Source organism: Piliocolobus tephrosceles, chromosome 1, assembly GCF_002776525.5.
Source record: "Piliocolobus tephrosceles isolate RC106 chromosome 1, ASM277652v3, whole genome shotgun sequence".
In the NCBI taxonomy this organism is placed as follows: domain Eukaryota; kingdom Metazoa; phylum Chordata; class Mammalia; order Primates; family Cercopithecidae; genus Piliocolobus; species Piliocolobus tephrosceles.
Window position 1 is genome coordinate 213,127,943 of NC_045434.1, and position 19,107 is coordinate 213,147,049.

The 19,107-nt window shown below is 43.5% G+C and overlaps 1 protein-coding gene and 1 pseudogene across 3 annotated transcripts in view; both read left to right on the forward strand.

Moving 5' to 3' along the window:
• RERE (arginine-glutamic acid dipeptide repeats) overlaps positions 1 to 19,107 on the forward strand; it is a 469,695-nt gene that overhangs the window by 26,548 nt on the left and 424,040 nt on the right. The gene's annotated exons all lie outside the window — the stretch shown is intronic.
• Positions 3,034 to 9,149, forward strand: LOC111544576 (annotated as a pseudogene).

A 19,107-nucleotide genomic window follows, 5' to 3' on the forward strand; every position in this document is an offset into this window, starting at 1 on the left:
GCCCTCAAATTGTTTATTCCAGTCTAATCATTAAGGAAATAAGCTCCGAAGAGTCAAAGAGTAACTTGTAATTAGAACAGTTAGTATGGGTCCTTTCTTTCTCCCCGGTAAACTGTCCTGACTCAGAGTTACCTGGTTAAGTGCCTCTTCCCATGAGACGTTAATATAATTTAGGTTTTCTCACTTTTGGTTTGGTTATTTGGCATTAGTTTCTTCCTGTAGGAAGTGGCCATATTTTTACCACTTCTTAGGAGAATATAAGTGCTGACAAATTCCTTGCATCCACAAGTTCATTTTGCTTGGGTCTTAACCTCCTTGCAGTTTTCTGGGATGCTGATTGCCAGCCTTGTTGATGTGGGACTGGCTTTGAAATCCAAGACATCTTTTGAGGATATCAAAGTACTATAAAGGATGGAAATGTTAAGGTTGCAAAATGCTTAGAGAGTATCACATGCTGTTGATATGCTTCTGTAGTGATTTCTGAGCCTTGGAAATTTAGGCCTTTGATATAGCTGTCATGAAGGTGAGCCTCAGCCCTATCTGTGAATTTCTCCAGAATCATTCAGTTTAGACTCCCAGTATCAAAATAGATCCTTCTTTCTTTTCTTTTTTCTTTTTTTTGAGACGGAGTCTCATTCTGTCTCCCAGACTAGAGTGCCATGGCGTGATCTCAGCTCACTGCAACCTCTGCTTCCCGGGTTCTAGCGATTCTCCTGCCTCAGCCTCTCAAGTAGCTGAGATTACAGGCGCCTGCCACCATGCCCAGCTAATTTTTGTATTTGTAGTAGAAACGGGGTTTCACCATGTTGGCCAGGCTGGTCTCAAACTCCTGACCTCAAGTGATCCACCCACCTTGGCCTCCCAAAGTGCTGGGATTACAAGCATGAGCCACTGTACCCAGCCTCCCTGCTTCTTTATGTTCCACCATCCTCCTATCCTTGCAGCTTCATTAAACCTTCCTAATGTTGAGAAACATACCCGGTATAAGACACCATTAAAAAGAATCCAGCATCTGGGTCAGGTGTTAAGGAGTTGAATGTTGCTAAAGCACCAAGGAGAGAGGAGTTTGACCTATTTTGAGCTCATCTGTGACACCTGTTTCCTTTGGAAAACGCTAATGACACTAGTTGTCAGAGCTGCATTTTTGAAGTTGTTTCATTTAGACACAGTGATAGTCATCTGTCTTCTTTTAGGAGGTGATTGTCTAGGAGTTACTATATGTGCACTCAGCACTGTGTCACAACCACCGTGGGATCCACTTACAGAGAAGATTTGTGGAGAGCTTCAGCCTGTTTATGGTGTTTCTGAGAAAGGAATTGTGGCCATTTGGTATAATTCTGGACAGAAGACTTCTTGTTTGTATTACATTGAATTAGAGGTCAGTATTTGAAATTTTCTCTGAGTGGCTATTATAAGAGGATCCCGTTAAGAATTGATTACTGTGAAATTAGCCAACTACATAGTGTATTTCAAAGATAACGTAAATTGTTGGACTTGTGATTACCTGGTTTCTGGTATGAATTACTGAACTTATGTTTGTTTTTATGTACATAGATAAAGCTATGTGCTTGATACTCTTTCAGTTATAAACTTAATGGGGTTATGAGAATTTATAACTTTGGCTTCATTAAGTGAAGAAGGCACTCTTTTTTTTTTTGTTTTTGAGACAGAGTCTCACTCTGTCGCCCAGGCTGGAGTGCAGTGGCGCGATCTCGGCTCACTGCAAGCTCCGCCTCCCGGGTTCCCGCCATTCTCCTGCCTCAGCCTCCCGAGTAGCTGGGACTACAGGTCACCGCCACCTCGCCCGGCTAGTTTTTTGTATTTTTTAGTAGAGATGGGGTTTCACCATGTTAGCCAGGATGGTCTCGATCTCCTGACCTCGTGATCCGCCCGTCTCGGCCTCCCAAAGTGCTGGGATTACAGGCTTGAGCCACCGCGCCCGGCCAGAAGTCACTCTTATACTTTATCTTTTTTTTTTTTTCTTCTTCTTTTGAGACAGAGTCTTGCCTTGTTGCCCAGGCTGGAGTGGTGCAATCATAGTTCACTGCAGCCTTGACCTCCTGGGCTCAAGCGATCCTCCCACCTCGGCCTCCCAAAGTATTAGGATTACAGGTGTGTGAGCTGTCATGCCCGGCTTAATTTATCTTTCTTTGTTACACTTCACCTGTTCTGTTGATGATAAGTTCTGGGAGATGATGGTGTCCTTTATTTGTCTTTAAATGGTTTCTGACAAGTTTTCTTTTTTTTTTTTTTTTGAGACGGAGTCTCACTCTGTCACCCAGGTTGGAGTGCAGTGGCCGGATCTCAGCTCACTGCAAGCTCCTCCTCCCGGGTTTATGCCATTCTACTTCCTCAGCCTCCCGAGTAGCTGGGACTACAGGCGTCTGCCACCTCGCCCGGCTAGTTTTTTGTATTTTTTAGTAGAGATGGGGTTTCACCGTGTTAGCCAGGATGGTGTCGATCTCCTGACCTCGTGATCCGCCCGTCTTGGCCTCCCAAAGTGCTGGGATTACAGGCTTGAGCCACCGCGCCTGGCCAAGTTTTCTATTCTTAGTATTTTCTTTTTTTTTTTGAGACGGAGTCTCGCTCTGTCGCCCAGGCTGGAGTGCAGTGGCGCGATCTCTGTTCACTGCAAGCTCGGCTTCCCGGATTCACGCCATTCTCCTGCCTCAGCCTCTGGAGTAGCTGGGACTACAGGCACCCGCCACCACGCCGGCTAATTTCTTTTTGTATTTTTAGTAGAGACGGGGTTTCACCGTGTTAGCCAGGATGGTCTCCATCTCCTGACCTTGTGATCCGCCCGTCTCAGCCTCCCAAAGTGCTGGGATTACAGACTTGAGCCACCTCGCCCGGCCGTATTCTTAGTATTTTCTACTTTTGTTTGACTCTTAGAGAGTTACAGGTTTGAAACTAACGTCTACTGCCTCTCCCTCTTCTTCTCCTGTGATTCCTATGGGTGCCTGGGAGCTATGTGTTTAGTTTGAAAAGAAGAGATTTCAGAATAATCATGCTTCCCATATACTTACGCTGATCATGAACAGTAAAATTTATTCTGAAAGGATAGACCAGTTGCTTAGTAAGTGAAATGTAACTTGTTATAAAAATGATCTGTAATTTCAGGTCAGGCCATGTTTTCTAGGAAGCTGCTGTCATCCAAGTCTCCCTTTCTCTGGGCAGTTAGCTGTTAATAAGGGATTATCTGAGTGACATTTTGAGCCTGCCCATTCATTTGGCAGTATTTTATTTTTTTAGTGTCTCTTGGAAGATACAATGCTAGGCATTGGGGATATAAAAATGAGTAAGATGTGCCCCTACCCTCCTGGAAGTCATAATGAAAAGTGGGGAACAGATATGAAAAAAAAAACCCACTAAAATATAGACTGAAAGAACTGTAGTAATAGTAGAAACATGATGCTCCAACAACCTACAGAGTCATTAAGTGTGCATATACCTTGGGCATCTGCATAGCACTTAGGGAATTAACAAGTTGGTGTTTATCTTGGCAGACCACCTTCAGGCAGCTACCTTTATTGTGGATGTGTGACCTCATGTAACTTGAGTGGGATTTTCCATGTTATTAATAGTTCCTAGGGAGTAGAGAATAAATCTCTTCTTGGAAGAGGTTGTATTCTCCTGGATCCAAAATACCTTTCTGTATGTTTTGTTGTCTTTTTAAGAATGTTCTCTCAGATGTTATAGAAATAATTTCATCTTTTCTGAGTCCCTTCTTTGGAAAAGGAGTTCTTGCCAAATGAAAGGGACACAGTATTTGGTTTTTCAGTTCATTCTGAAACCCCTGCCACCATGTCTCCCTAAAGAAGTAAAGCCTGGGCTGGGTGCGGTGGCTCACGCCTATAATCCCAGCATTTTGGGAGGCCGAGGTAGGTGGATCGCTTGAGGTCAGTAGTTTGAGACCAGCCTGGCCAACATGGCCAAACCCCATCTCTACTAAAAATACAAAAAAAATAGCTGGACGTGGTGGCGCATGCCTATAATCCCAGCTACTCGGGAGGCTGAGGTATGAGAATTGCTTGAACCTGGGAGGTAGAAATTACAGTGAGCCGAGATCATGCCACTGCACTGCAGCCTGGATAAAGAGCAAGACTCTGTAAGTAAAGCCTGACCTTTTTTCTTCCTAGAGAATGGCTTAGTTTATTTCTGGATTTGAAAAAATGTAAAAATAATTCATTAGCATCTTTTAAACGGACACAGGGATTACCTTGGAGCTTTATTATTTAAACTCTAGGCTGTTGGTTATACCTATTACCTTCATATTTCTCTTATTGGTATTAAATCTCTTCATTTATCAAATAGATTAGTTTTATTATTTATTTGTATTATTAGCTACATAGTATAGAAGGTACTGGCGAGACTTGTAATATGGTGGGGTTTGCCTACATTAGGAACACATGTTTTTCCTCATGTTTAATTTTTTTAGGGGGGGTGTCCTTTAACTATCTCGCATTATTAGTGTATATGCCATTTCCTGTCCCAAAGGAGCACGTAAGTCTAATCCTAATCTTGGTGTTTGAACCTATAGTTGCAGAGAAAAGCAACTGGCACTGAATGCTCTCTGGCTCATCTTTCCACCCAGGATCTGTCAGCTAGCCAACAGGTGTGGGAGGTGTGTTTTCTAAGTTTAATGTTGCTGTTAGTGGGATACGAAAGAAATAAAAGTTACTATCTTTGGCGGCAGAATTTAGGAGGGAAGCCTTACAAGAATACAACATTTAGAGATTTCTAGAACAAAAGCCGAATTTAACCAAGTACTTACTGTTTAGCATAACAAATATAGTTCAGTTTCAGGTTAGAGATTAGTGTGGATTAAAGAAGTTAACCAAAGATCCATTAAAAAGCTGAATGGGCCATTGAAGAATGGGTGCTGTTTGAATAGCAGACTGGGAGAGCAGGTTAGGACAGTCCAGGCAGGGGTCGACCTGAGGCAGGAATGCATATGGTATGCGCAGCGTTCAGTAAAGAGAACCTGGTTGAAGTACAGAATTTGTGGGGAGGAGTGGTGCCAGATAAGTTAGATAGACCAAGGAAGACAGGCTTGGAATACTAGGCACAGAGTATCTGTCGGCATCTGAAGGGAATTGGGGCGAGGTAATAAGGTAGCACGTCAGCCGGAGAGACTGGAGGGTACACGTCTGTCTGAGGAATTTTGGCCCCAAATTTGTAATGTGGGGATGGGAAGTGTGTTGGTCAGTCTTGATAAAGAGTTATGTGTGCACCTGGGTGATGTGTTAAGATTGCTTCCTGCCACTGCTCGTTTTTGGTCATATAGTAGGTTATGCTGAAGGATAGAGAGGTAGTAGCCACAGGACAGATAAGCTTTGAGAAGCCAGAGTGGTTGGTAAAGTATCACTGTTGGCTTTCATTTAATATTTCATATATATGTATATATTTATATATGTGTGTGTGTATATATATGTGTGTGTGTGTATATATATTTTTTTGGTAGAGAGGAGGTCTTGCTATGTTGCCCAGGCTGGTCTTGAACTCCTGGGATCAAGCAGCCCTCCCCCATTGGCTTCCCCAAATGCTGGGATTACAGGTGTGCCCAACCTAGTATCACTGTGCCCCACTGTGCCCAACCTAGTATCATATTTTATATAAGATAAATTTTACCAAAAATTCTGCCATCAAATATAGAAGTTATTTTAGGTTTTTAAAAAATAATACTTCACATATTCTGTTTCATGTCTTCTCTTGCCTCTCACCCCAAGCACCCACTGATTCATACCTGTTTATCTTCCCCTCCTTTTGCTTCTTAGCTCCTGTTTATTTTTCAGGTCTCAGTTTAGGGATCATTTCATTTGGAAAGCCTTCTTCAGTTAGGGCTGTGCCCAGGGTGTTCTTCCTGGCACCTGTACTCCCCCGAGCCATCTCTTATTGTGCTCATTGTAATTGCACCTGTACTTGTCAGCGGGTTTGCTACCCTGTGAGCTCTGAAAGCACAGGGACAGTTCTTTTTTGCTGTTGAATCCTCATTTGTCAAGGCTGGTCAGGCACATACATGCTACATGGTTGGTAAATATTTGTGCAATATAAAGGTTGGACTTCTTTGTCACTATCATTACAGCTTAAAAAAAAACACTGGTTGGGCACAGTGGCTCATGCCTGTAATCCCAGCACTTTGGGAGGCCAGGGCAGGCAGATCATGAGGTCAGGAGATCGAAACCAGTCTGGCCAACATGGTGAAATCCTGTCTGTACTAAAAATACAGAAATTAGCCGGGTGTGGTGGTGCGCATCTGTAATCCCAGCTACTCAGGAGGCTGAGGCAGGAGAATCGCTTGAACCTGGGAGGTGGAGGTTGCAGTGAGCCGAGATCACACCACTGTACTCCAGCCTGGGCAACAAAAGGAAGACTCCATCTCAAAAAAAAAACACCCAAAAAACTCCTTAATAAACACCTTTCTGCTTCTATGTACTCATTATTAACATATATTAAAAATTAATACATTATTATAACGTTTTGTTATGATAACTTATATTAACATGGTTGTATTATGTTTTTTTCACATATATATTCCTTAAGTATTTTCCCATTATTGGGCAGTTGACATATTTCCATTATTCTTTTTTCTACTCTATCTAGTACCACAATCATAAACTTCTTGTACATATAGCACTTCTTCTTAATGCTTTTATTTTTTTGAGACAGGTTCTTACTCTATCACCCAGGCTGGAGTGCAGTGGCACCATCATGGCTCACTGTAAACTTGTCCTCCCGGGCTCAAGCCATCCTCCCACCCCAGCCTCTGAAGTAGCTGGGACTATAGGTGTGTGCCACCATGCTGGGCTAATTTTTGTATTTTTTGTAGAGATGGGGTTTTCCCGTGTTGCCCAGGCTGGTAATACTTTTAAATTAAGAACAATAAAGGAAAATCATACACTAAAGCACAGTTTTTTGGTTTTGTTTTGTTTTTTGAGGCAGAGTCTTCCTCTGTTGCCCAGGATGGAGTGCAGTGGCACGATCTCAGCTCACTGCAATCTCTGCCTCCAGTATTCAAGCCATTCTCCTGCCTCAGCCTTCCGAGTAGCTGGGATTACAGGCACCTACCACCATGCCTGGCTAATTTTTGTATTTTTAGTAGAGACGAGGTTTCACCATGTTGGCCAGGATGGTCTGGAACTCCTGACTTCAGGTGATCCACCCGCCTCGGCCTCCCAGAGTGCTGGGATTACAGGCGTGAGCCACTGCGCCTGGCCAAAGCACATTTTTTTTCTCTTTTTTTAAAGGTGTGTATGTTTGTTTATATATTGTGTTTAACTTCAAAATGAGTGGCCTGTAAAATAGCATTTGTTCTGCCCAGATTTCATTTTACAGGGAAATAAATGCTTCAGTTCTGACTCAGATTAAACAAATTATAAAATGAGGCAACCGTGATACTCAGAGAGACACAGGGTGTACGGATGGTACCATTTTAAGTAGGTTATTCAGGGATGGCTTCTCTGAAGAGGTGACATTTGAACAAGGCCTTGAACAGGCTAAGGAACGATGCAGAGGTATAGGAATAGAGCTTTCCAGGCAGAGGTAACATCAAATGCAAAAGCTCCGAGGTGGAAGCCTGTTGGTTTGGTCAAGGAACAGTGGAAAAACTCTGGGAGAACAGTAGGAGGTGATACCAGGAAAGAGGGGCAGGGGCCAGGTCATAAAGTTCGCTGTGGACCATGCTAAGACTCTGGCATTCATTACAAGTATAATGCCACTGGAAGGTATTCATCAGGGTATGTGTGACAGAATCTGATCTCTATCTTACAAAGATCACTTTGGCTGCTGTGTGAAAGTTAGACTGTGCTCTTTACCAGCTGGAACCGTGGAGGATGTTGAAGAGAAGAAGGTTCCCGCTGTGCCAGAAACCCTTAAGAAAAAGCAAAGGAATTTCACAGAACTGAAGATCAAGCGCCTAAGAAAGAAGTTCGCCCAAAACATGCTTTGAAAGGCAGGGAGGAAGCTTATCTATGAAAAAGCAAAGCACTATCATAAGGAATACAGGCAGACGTACAGAACTGAAATTCGAATGGCAAGGATGGCAAGAAAAGCTGGCAACTTCTATGTACCTACAGAACCCAAATTGGCCTTTGCCATCAGGATCAGAGGTATCGGTGGTGGGAGCCCAGAGGTCCGAAAGGTGTTGCAGCTTCTTTGCCTTTGTCAGATCTTCATTGGAATATTTGTGAAGCTCAACAAGGCATCAATTAACATGCTGAGGATTGTAGAGCCATATATTACCTGGGGGAACCCAAATCTGAAGTCAGTAAATGAAATAATCTGCAAGCGTGGTTATGGCAAAATCAATAAGCAGATTGCTTTGACAGATAATGCTGTGATTGCTCTATCTCTTGGTAAATATGACATCATCTACATGGAGGATCTGATTCATGAGATCTATACTGTTGGAAAACACTTTAAAAAAGCAAATAACGGGCCGGGCGCGGTGGCTCAAGCCTGTAATCCCAGCACTTTGGGAGGCCAAGACGGGCGGATCACGAGATCAGGAGATCGAGACCATCCTGGCTAACCCGGTGAAGCCCCGTCTCTACTAAAAAATACAAAAAACTAGCTGGGCAAGGTGGCGGGTGCCTGTAGTCCCAGCTACTCGGGAGGCCGAGGTGGAGGCAGGAGAATGGCGTAAACCCGGGAGGCGGAGCTTGCAGTGAGCTGAGATCCGGCCACTGCACTCCAGCCTGGGTGACAGAGGGAGATTCCGTCTCAAAAAAAAAATAAATAAATAAAAGCAAATAACTTTCTGTGGCCCTTCAAATTATTTTCTCCACAAGATAGAATGAAGATAAACCACTCATTTTGTAGAAGGTGGAGACGCTGGCAACAGGGAGGGCCAGATCAACAGGCTTCTTAGAAGAATGAACTGAGGTGTCTACCAAGATTGCTTTTCTAGTCTGATCAGTTTAAATAAACAGTAACTGCTCTCAGGTTGAAAACAAAGAAAGTCAGACTGCTGCCAGTCAGCCGTGGAAGCAGGCAGACTGATGAGGAGTGTGGCCAGACTCTGCAGGGGAATGCTGTGGGCCTGAGTTAGTGTGGTAGTGGTAGAGGTGATGAAGAGTGCTTGGGTTTGGGATTTGATAAAATGATGTGTTCTGAGATGTGAAAGTCTTACCAGTATTTAAAAAAACAGCTTAAGGCAGGCTGAGCGCGGTGGCTCACGCCTGTGATCCCAGCACTTTGGGAGGCCCAGGTGGGCAGATCATTTGAGGTCAGGAATTTGAGACCAGCCTGGCCAAACATGGTGAAACCCCGTCTCTACTAAAAATACAAAAATTAGCTGGGTGTGGTGGCAGGCACCTGTAGTCTCAGCTACTCAGGAGGCTGAGGTAGGAGAATCGCTTGAACTGGGGAGGCGGAGGTTGCAGTGAGCCAAGATTGTGCCATCGCACTCCGGCCTGGGGGACAAGAGCGAGACTTCGTCTCAAAAAAATGCAGCTCAAGGCAAACTATGAGTTAATTAGAGTTTAAAATGCCTTTCTCTTCAAAGTATTTCATAGATTCTGTATCCTTGAAATTCTTCTGTTAGAGAATGGAACCAGAAAAGGTAAGGACTAGGACTTGGTTGCATTGTGAATCCACTTGCTGATGAAACAAGAAAGATTGCATGACAGCAGATGTGCATGTTTTCCTCTGTAATGGTCATTGATTTAATATAAAAGATACGTCTGAAGAATGTATGCTTGAATAAGTAATATGTTGAATTCTGGTGTTTGGTGTGATTGTGTTAGCCTAGACCTGTTTAGTAGTAACTGTGAAATATGTTGCAGGAATAATAAGGAATGTAGTGAGTGCCTTTCTGCTGTTATCGGAATCCATTAACAGGTTTTCCTATGCTTGACTGCCTTTCATTGTTACGCTTTACGGTTCATGCTGAAGGCGTGTGTAAATGACATCTCTTCTATGGTTTCTCAAGGTCTTAAAAACAGTGTTGTATTTTGAGTAAACATCTGTTTATTCCATAGTAAGGATAGATGCTAGACAGGTTATGACTTACTTTGGTTCTGCTCCCCTACTTTGGATAGGATTTTACCTAGGTGGAGCATTGGATCATGTTCTTGAGCTGTATGGAACTTTGATTGACTCATGTGAATGCTTCACACTGATGGCCACCCTTTGTTGCTTAAGTTGGTAGAGACATAAGCTCATCCTGAGTACACCTTTTAGTGTACAAGGTTCTGTGAAAAGTGGGTGAGGGTACTTCTCAAGCCACTAAATTGTAGTGGACTGTCTTTTCTTTCTTTTGCAAAATTAGGTTTCGGGAGTATGAAATTTAAACTTGTATCTGCCATTTGTAAGATACGAAGTCATAGTATGAGTATTTTTGGGGTTTTGTTTGCTTTTTTTAGAGTTGGGGTCTTTTAGGATAGAATTCCCTTTTCCTTAACCACTTAAAGCTTGAGAACAAAGATTTGGAAACCTTTTTTGGGTAGCAGATCACTTTATTAATCTGATAAAAACTGTGGATTCTGTTTCCAGAAAAAGACATATACATATACATGTTTGTTCAACAGATTTAATCAGCACATATTTATTGAATAGCTACCATCTGCCAGGCATAGTTTATAGATATTTAGGATACACCAGTGAACAAAAGAGAGAAAAAAAAAAAAAAAAACCCAAACAAACCTAAAAACCCTGCCTCTGTGGAGCTTATATTCTAGTGGAATCCAGTGGGTAATAAACAAGAATGTTATGTAGTATATTAGAATATGATAAATGCTGTGGAAAAAAAATAGATACTGTAAGGGAGTTGGAAAGAAATGGGAAGATGGTGGTTGTTGCAGTTTAAATAGGGGAGTCAGGATAGGCCTCATAGAGAGGATGATGTTTGAGCAAAAGGCTAAAATGTATGGGAGTTAGCCCTGCGGAGTTCTGCAGCGTGAGCTTCCCAGACAGAGGAGAATAGTCAGTGGAAGGGTCCTAAAGTGGACACAAGGAAGACAGCGTGGTGGGAGCAGAATGAGCAGGGGCTAGAGTGGTGTGTCAGTTTCCTGGGGCTGTCATTACAAGCACATGCTTGATGGCTTAACACAACAGACATTTATTGTGCCACAGTTGTGGAGGTCAGAAGTCTGAAATCAAGATGTCGGTTGGCAGGGTTAGTTCCTTCTGGGGGCTCTTAGGGACAGCCCATCCCGTACTTCCTCCTTGCTTCTGGTGGCTCCTGGCAATCTTCGGTGGCAGTCCCCAGGAACCGGGGGTTAGGACTTGGACGGATCTTTCTGAGGACCTCCCATTCAGAGTTTACGTTGTCTGTTTTGACTTCTGAGGTAGGTGTGCCACCAGTAAGGGGTGGGGGCACGTAAATGTGTTCCTTGGGGCCCTTTTAAGGACTTTGGCTGAAATTGAAATGGGGAAGGCACTGGATGGTTTTGAGCAAAGAAGTGACATGGTATGATTTGCATTTTCTCTTCTTTTTAAAAAAAATTTGATTTCTGCTTTGTAGAGACAGCTCTCTCTGGGTTGCCCATGCTTTTCTCAAACTCCTAAGTTCAAACAGTCCTCCCACTTGGGCCTCCCATAGTGCATTATTTGCATGGTAAAAGGACAGAAGACTCCTTTGTGGACAGTAGATTGGGACAACAGGCTAGAAATAACGAGATAGGTGGGAGGCTGTGATGCTAATTATTCATGTGAGAAATGATGGTGCTTACATCCATTTGCTAGTAGACTTGTGAAAAGTGTATGACTTCTGGATGTATTTTGAAGATCGAGCGACAGTATTTTCTGATGAGTCTTTAAATTTTTTTAGTCAGGATCTCACTCTGTTGCCCAGGCTGGAGTGCAGTGGTGTGATCACGGCTCACTGCAGCCTTGACCTCCCTGGCTCAGGTGATCCTTCTACCTAAGCCTCCCAAGTAGATGGGACTATAGGTGTGTGCCACCATGCTCAGCTAATTTTAAAAATTTTCTGGCCGGGCGTGGTGGCTCAAGCCTGTAATCCTAGCACTTTGGGAGGCCGAGACGGGCGGATCACGAGGTCAGGAGATGGAGACCATCCTGGCTAACGCAGTGAAACCCCGTCTCTACTAAAAAAATACAAAAAACTAGCCGGACGAGGTGGCGGGCGCCTGTAGTCCCAGCTACTCAGGAGGCTGAGGCAGGAGGATGGCGTGAACCCGGGAGGCGGAGTTTGCGGTGAGCCGAGATCCGGCCACTGCACTCCAGCCTGGGCGACAGAGTGAGACTCCGCCTCAAAAAAAAAAAAAAATTTTTTTTTTCTGTAGAAATGGGATCTCACTATGTTGCCCAGGCTGGTCTTGAACTGCTGGGTTCACGTGATCCTCTTGTCTTGTCCTCCCCAAGTGTTGGGATTATAGGTATGAGCCACCATGCCTGGTCTCTGATGAATTTCACTGTAGGGTAGGGGTGAAAAAAAGGAGTCAAGGATGAATCCAAGGTTTGGGACTGCGCAGCTTAAAGGATGGGGGTGTCAGGAGCTGACATGAGAAGGCTGTGTTTAGAGCAGGTTGTTTGTTTGTTTGTTTTTTTAAGATCGAGTCTTACTGTGTCGCCTAGGCTGGAGTGCAGTGGCGCAGTCTTGGCTCACTTCAACCTCTGCCTCCTGGATTCAAGTGATTCTCCTGCCTCGGCCTCCTGAGTAGCTGAGACTGCAAGTGCCTGCCACCATACCCAGCTAATTTTTGTATTTTTAGTAGAGACAGGGTTTCACCATGTTTGGCCAGGCTGGTCTCGAATTCCTGAACTCAAGTGATCTGCCCACCTCAGCCTCCCAAAGTGCTGGGATTACAGGCGTGAGCCACCGCACCTGGCCTCTTGAGCTTAGTTTGGACACACTGAGGTTAACGCAGTATTAGATACTCAAGTGGAGATGCCAAGTAGACATTTTAAGATGGTGTGAGAGTCTGGAATTCATGTGAGAAACCTGGGTTGGAGATACATAGTTGTGAGTGTGTGGCAAGTGTAAGTAAAGTAAAGCTGGGAAACCAGAGGAGATTACCAGTGGAGTACAGGGGAGAGAAGAGAAAAGGTTCAAGGACAAAATCCAGGGATGTTAAAAAGTCTGAGACAACAGTCAGCAACAAAAGCTGAGAAGAGATCAGCAAAAAAGGAGGAAAACCAAGAAATGATAGACTATATTATATGGCATCCTGGAAGCCAGATGAGAAAAATGTATTCAAGCAGGAGGGACAGATGAAGTGTGTCAAAAATCTGCTAAAAATTAGCTTAGGACTGAGAACTTATCATTGGATTTAGCAATGTGGAGAGATGATTTTGGCAAGATGAGTTTCAGTGGAGGGTTTGGTTCAACGTTCTTACTGGAGTGGGTTTAAGAGAGAATGAAAGCAGAATTTGAGAGAGTAAGTATAGCACCTTTTTGAGGATATTTGCTGTAAAGGAGAATAGAGAAATAGGGTTGGAGCTAGTGGAAGTTCAGTGAAGACATTTATAGAAGTAGCACGCTGCCTCAAAATCAGGTATAATTTCAGGGGATTAATGGGTACCCCAAATCCCTCTGTGAACCTGCAATTTAAAAACTGCTTGTCAGTAAAACCATGAGGCAGTAACTTCACTTCCTTCCTTGCGATTTCTCTTTTGTATTAAGATGTTTCATGGTTTGGTAATTAGATCGGTACATGGAATGACAATTCCTGTGTGTCTTCAGTTTTCTTTCTAAGGAATAGGCCTCAGTGGAAATTGGCCTTACATTTTTGGAAATCTATTTTATGCTAAGTATTTACCCAGGCATTCTAGATGAATTTAATCTTTATCACAATCCTATGTAACAGGTATTACCCCCATTTTATTATTGTGGGAAAATGGAGGCACGGAGAGATTCAATAACTTTCCCAGAGTAACTCAGCTAGGAAGTGGCAGAGCAGTTTTATTTGGTTTGTTATTATGTGTTTGTTTTAAGACAGGGTCTTGCCCTGTTGCCCAGGCTGGAGAGCAGTGGGACAGTCATAGCTCACTGCAGCCTTGACTTCCCAGGCTTAAGCAGCCCTCCCACCTCAGCCTCTGGGAACACAGGCCTGTGCCACCACACCCAGCTAATTAAAATAATTGTTTTTTTTTTTTTTTTTTGGAGACGAAGTCTTGCTCTGTTGACGGGCTCTGGAGTACAGCGGCACGATCTTGGCTCACTGCAACCTCCGCCTCCTGGGTTCAAGTGATTTTCCTCCCGCAGCCTCCTGAGTAGCTGGGACAACAGGTGTGTGACACTATGCCCAGCTAATTTTTGTATTTTTAGTAGAGACGGGGTTTCACCATGTTGGCCAGAATAGTCTCAATCTCTTGACCTTGTGATCCGCCTGCCTTGGGCTCCCAAAACCAAAGTGCTGGGATTGCAGGCGTGAACCACCATGCCTGGCCAAGAATTTTTTTTTTTTTTTGTAGAGACAAGATCTCACTATGTTGCCCAGGCTGGTCTCAACCCTGGGCTCAAGTGATCCTTCTACCTTGGTCTCCCAGAGTGCTGCGATTACAGACATGAGCTACTGCGCCTGGCCTCATGGTTCTTTAATTGTGGATGCTGATAAAGTTTGTGAGTGTGGGGCAGAGAAGTGAGGTGTAGGTACGTGTTGAAGGGCAAGTGGTGCTTGGGAATTCTTTGAGATTTTCAACTGAAAGATTCTCTGAAAGAGGAAGCATTGTCCTCATGGATTGCTCTCAGATGACATAAAATAGATATAGTAAGATTATAATAATTTTTATTTTAAGGACTTGAGAATAGCTTCTTTTCTTCCAGCAGAGAGGTAAGCATCCTGTTCCATTGTGTGATAGTTGTTGGCTGGCACACAGATCTACTTTTTCTATTTCCAGCAGGTGAAATCACTTCCTCTTCACCTGTACTTTATTTTCTTTTTTTTTTTTTTTGAGGCGGAGTCTCGCTCTGTCACCCGGACTGGAGTGCAGTGGCCGGATCTCAGCTCACTGCAAGCTCCGCCTCCTGGGTTTACGCCTTTCTCCTGCCTCAGCCTCCCGAGTAGCTGGGACTATAGGTGCCCGCCACCTCGCCCGGCTAGTTTTTTGTATTTTTTTAGTACAGACGGGGTTTCACCGTGTTAGCCAGGATGGTCTCGATCTCCTGACCTTGTGATCCGCCCGTCTCGGCCTCCCAAAGTGCTGGGATTACAGGCTTGAGCCACCGCTCCCGGCCTGTACTTTATTTTCTGGTCATTTTGACGGTAGGGCTTGATATTTTGGTATACCGTGGATGGCATTGTTCTGTTGACTCAGATGACCTAAATTACTTACTGTTTATTGTAAAGTGGTTCAAGTATGCTTTGAGGTCCTAGAGTTAAAAATGGATGATTCTGAGTCAGTGTGGCTTGAAGAGCAGGTCACTGAGGATCTCATAGTCCAGTGGGATGCAGCATTTGATCTGCTCCAGGTCGCATCCCCTTTTTCTCTGCTGTTTGTGTTAGTCTTTGCTTTCTGAGGTAACTCAGGCATGTACTTGCTGTAATGTCTACCCAAAGCCAGTCTCATTAAGACCAGCCAAGGCCAGGAAATGAGGAGGAAATAATACATACGAGGGTGCTGGAGCCCGAACAGGTTGTCCTTTACCCCGAGGTACAGGTCAAATTAATGACAGAGCTGGCCTTAGAACCCAGTCTTCTTAATGCCTAAGTTAGTGACTTAGGCATTTTTTTTTGAGACAGAATCTTGCAACCTGAGTAGCTGGGATTACAGGTGCGCAACACCATGCCTGGCTAATTTTTGTATTTTTTTGTGGAGATAGGGTTTCACCATGTTGGCCATGCTGCTCTTCAACTCCCGGCCTCAAGTGATCCGCCTGCCTCGACCTCCCAAAGGGCTGGGATTACAGGCATAAGCTGCTCCCGGCGACTAAGTTAATGTGTTTTAAATAAAGGAGTGTAAGCACTTTTATGTAATCATAAATTTTCATCATCATTATAATGAATGCATAATGTATCATAAGTGTTTTCTGTTTTTTACTGTTGTAACACTATGGATCTTTTTATTTTCATTCAGTAAATAAGTGATTGTCATTATTCTAGGCACTGAGGATATGATAATGAATAAATAGAAAAAGATCTCTGCATCTCTGCTCTCATGGAGTTTACATTCTTTCTTTTCTTTTTGAGACAGAGTCTTGCTGGAGTGCAGTGGTGTGATCTCGGCTCACTGCAGCCTCTGCCTCCCGGGTTCAAGCAATTCTCCTGTCTCAGCCTCCTGAGTACCTGGGACTACAGGCACCTGCTACCATGCCCGGCTAATTTTTGTATTTTTAGTAGAGAGGGGGTTTCACCTTGTTGGTCAGGCTGATCTCGAACTCCTGGACCTCAGTTGATCCACCCACCTTGGCCTCTCAAAGTGCTGGGATTACAGGTGTGAGCCACTGCGCCCAGCCTAATTTTTGTATTTTTAGTAGAGATGGGGTTTCACCATGTTGTTGGCCAGGCTGATCTCGAACTCCTAACCTCGTGATCTGCCCACCTCAGTCTCCCAAACCGCTGGGATTACAGGCGTGAGCCACTGTGCCTGGCTGGAATGTATATTCTAGCAGATAAATGTCATCTCATATTTACAATTATTTCCTTAGGATAGAGTCTAAGTAATGTTACGCATAAAATTGTTTAGTAACTGGAGTGGACATGGTGGCTCACGCCTGTAATTCCAGCACTTTGGGAGATCGAGACAGGCAGATTTCTTGAGGTCAGGAGTTCGAGACCAGCCTGGCCAACATGGCAAAACCCCATCTCTACTAAAAATACAAAAATTAGCCAGGCGTGGTGGCGCATCCCTGTAATCCCAGCCACTTGGGAGCTGAGGCAGGAGAATTGCTTGAACCCAAGAGACAGAGGTTGCAGTGAGCCAAGATTGCACCACTGCACTCTAGCCTGAGTGACAGAGCGAGACTGTCTCAAAACAAAAACAAAACCAAAACTGTTTAGTAACTGTATTTCTTTTTTTCTTTCTTTCTTTTTTTTTTTTTTGGGAGACGAGATCACAGTGGCATGATCTTGACTTACTGCAGCATCCGCCTCCTGGACTCAAGCGATCCTCCTTCCTCAGCCTCCTGAGTAGCTGGGACTACAGGCACATACCACCACGACTGAGTAGTTTTTGTAGTTTTTGCAGAGATGGGGTTTTGCCATGTTGCCCAGGCTGGTCTTGAACTCCTGGGCTCAAGCGATTCTCCTGCCTCGGCTTCCCGAAGTGCTGGAGTTATTGTTATGAGCCATCACTCCCGAACCACTGTATTTCTGAACATCAGAATCGGCTTTCTTTTAAGCTCTGTAAAAAATGAAGTTTTTTATGGTATTTTTCTTTGCTTAAAATGTATAGTGTTTGCTCTGTCACATACAAGTGCTATCACAAATTAAACTGAGTAGGGACCTCTGAAAGGAAGTTTAAGTATCATCACTTCTTGGTAAGTAAAGAACATTTTCACTAGATTGCTAAAATATATAAATAGATCTTGTGATTTTTGGCATGCCTGAGAAAATTTTCAGGTAATTTATTGTAAATTTAACTGTACATCAAGAAACATCTTCTTAGAGCTGAATACAGCAGAGAGACTTTAAGACAACAGTCTATGTGGGGTCATCACAGTGAGAATTATTTGATACTTTGACTGTCTAATACATTGGATAACTTTTATGTAATGGCTTGAGGTGAGTCAGTTCTTGTGGTTTGTTTAGTGTGGTGACTGTAAGAAACGGTTGGAGAAAAGGAATGATTGAGCTGCTGTATTCTTATTACTTCTAATTACCCATTCTTCAGGGTAGATAGTATTATTACTCATTTCCAGATGAGGAAATGGAGGTTCAGAGAATTAATTTGTGCAGGGTATCACTATTAGTAATATAACATTTGGGCTTCAAATTGAGGTCTGGGTAGTTAAAGCTTCTTTTTTTTTTTTTTTTTTTTCTTTACCATACCATATACTTTTATTAAAAGTATGACACTTTGGGGCTGGGCGTGGTGGCTCATGCCTGTAATCCTAGCACTTTGGGAGGCCAAGGCAGGCGGATCACAAGGTCAGGAATTGAGACCATCCTGGCTAATGCGGTGAAACCCCGTCTGCTAAAAAAAAAAAAAAAAAAAAAAACGAAAATTAGCCAGGTGAGGTGGCGGGCACCTGTAGTCCCACCTACGTGGGAGGCTGAGGCAGGAGAATGGCGTGAACCCAGGAGGCGGAACTTGTAGTGAGCCGAGATTGTGCCACTGCACTCCAGCCTGGGCGACAGAGGAAGACTCCATCTCAAAAAAAAAAAAAGTATTCATTCTCTTCTGTTTTCCTATTTTCTTGATATTTTTATTCAAAAAATTCTAAAAATTAAACCTAGGCTTGGGTATTCTCTTTGTTCTTTCTCCCTTCACAGTCACCTCTATTATTAAATTTTAATGGTATAAAACATAAGAAAAATATTTGGTGACACTTGATAGTATGTATTTTCTAGAAAGGCAAAGAGAAAATCTGGACTTCTTAGATAAGCCAATACTTTCTGGAAATGGAAGCACCCATATAACTTAACTTGTTAAGTAGGTTGCAGTGTAAATGTTAGCAGATGAAATATTGATAACTTTCTTTCTTGTTCTACTTAGAGCTCCTTCGGTGAAGTGCTTATTGGCTTCACTCAGAATAAGTGGTTCTAATTTTTGACTTTGATACTGTTTTAACATTCAGTAAAAGAAAGTATTTAGGTCTGGTGTGGTGGCTCATGCCTGTAATCCTTGCGCTTTGGGAGGTGGAGACAGGCAGATAGCTTGAGCCCAGGAGTTTGAGACCAGCCTGGGCAATATTGTGAAACCCCACCTGCACACACACACACACAAAAGTAGTTGGCCATGGTGGCGCATGCCTAGACTCTCAGCTGTTCCAGAGGCTGAGGTGGGAGGATCACCTGATCCCGGGGAGGTTGAGGCTGCAGTGAGCCATGATGGTGCCACTGCACTCCAGCCTGGGTGACAGTGACACACTGCCTCAAAATAAATAAATAAATAAATAAAAGAAAAAAGAATTTAAGAGGAAGTTCAAACATTGATGGTTTTTTAGAAGAAGGAAAGAGGAAAACTTAGTTATAAAATTTGGTAAGTTGTATATTACATGCTTAATAGAATGAAACAGTGTTTTGGGGCTAGGCGCGGTGGCTT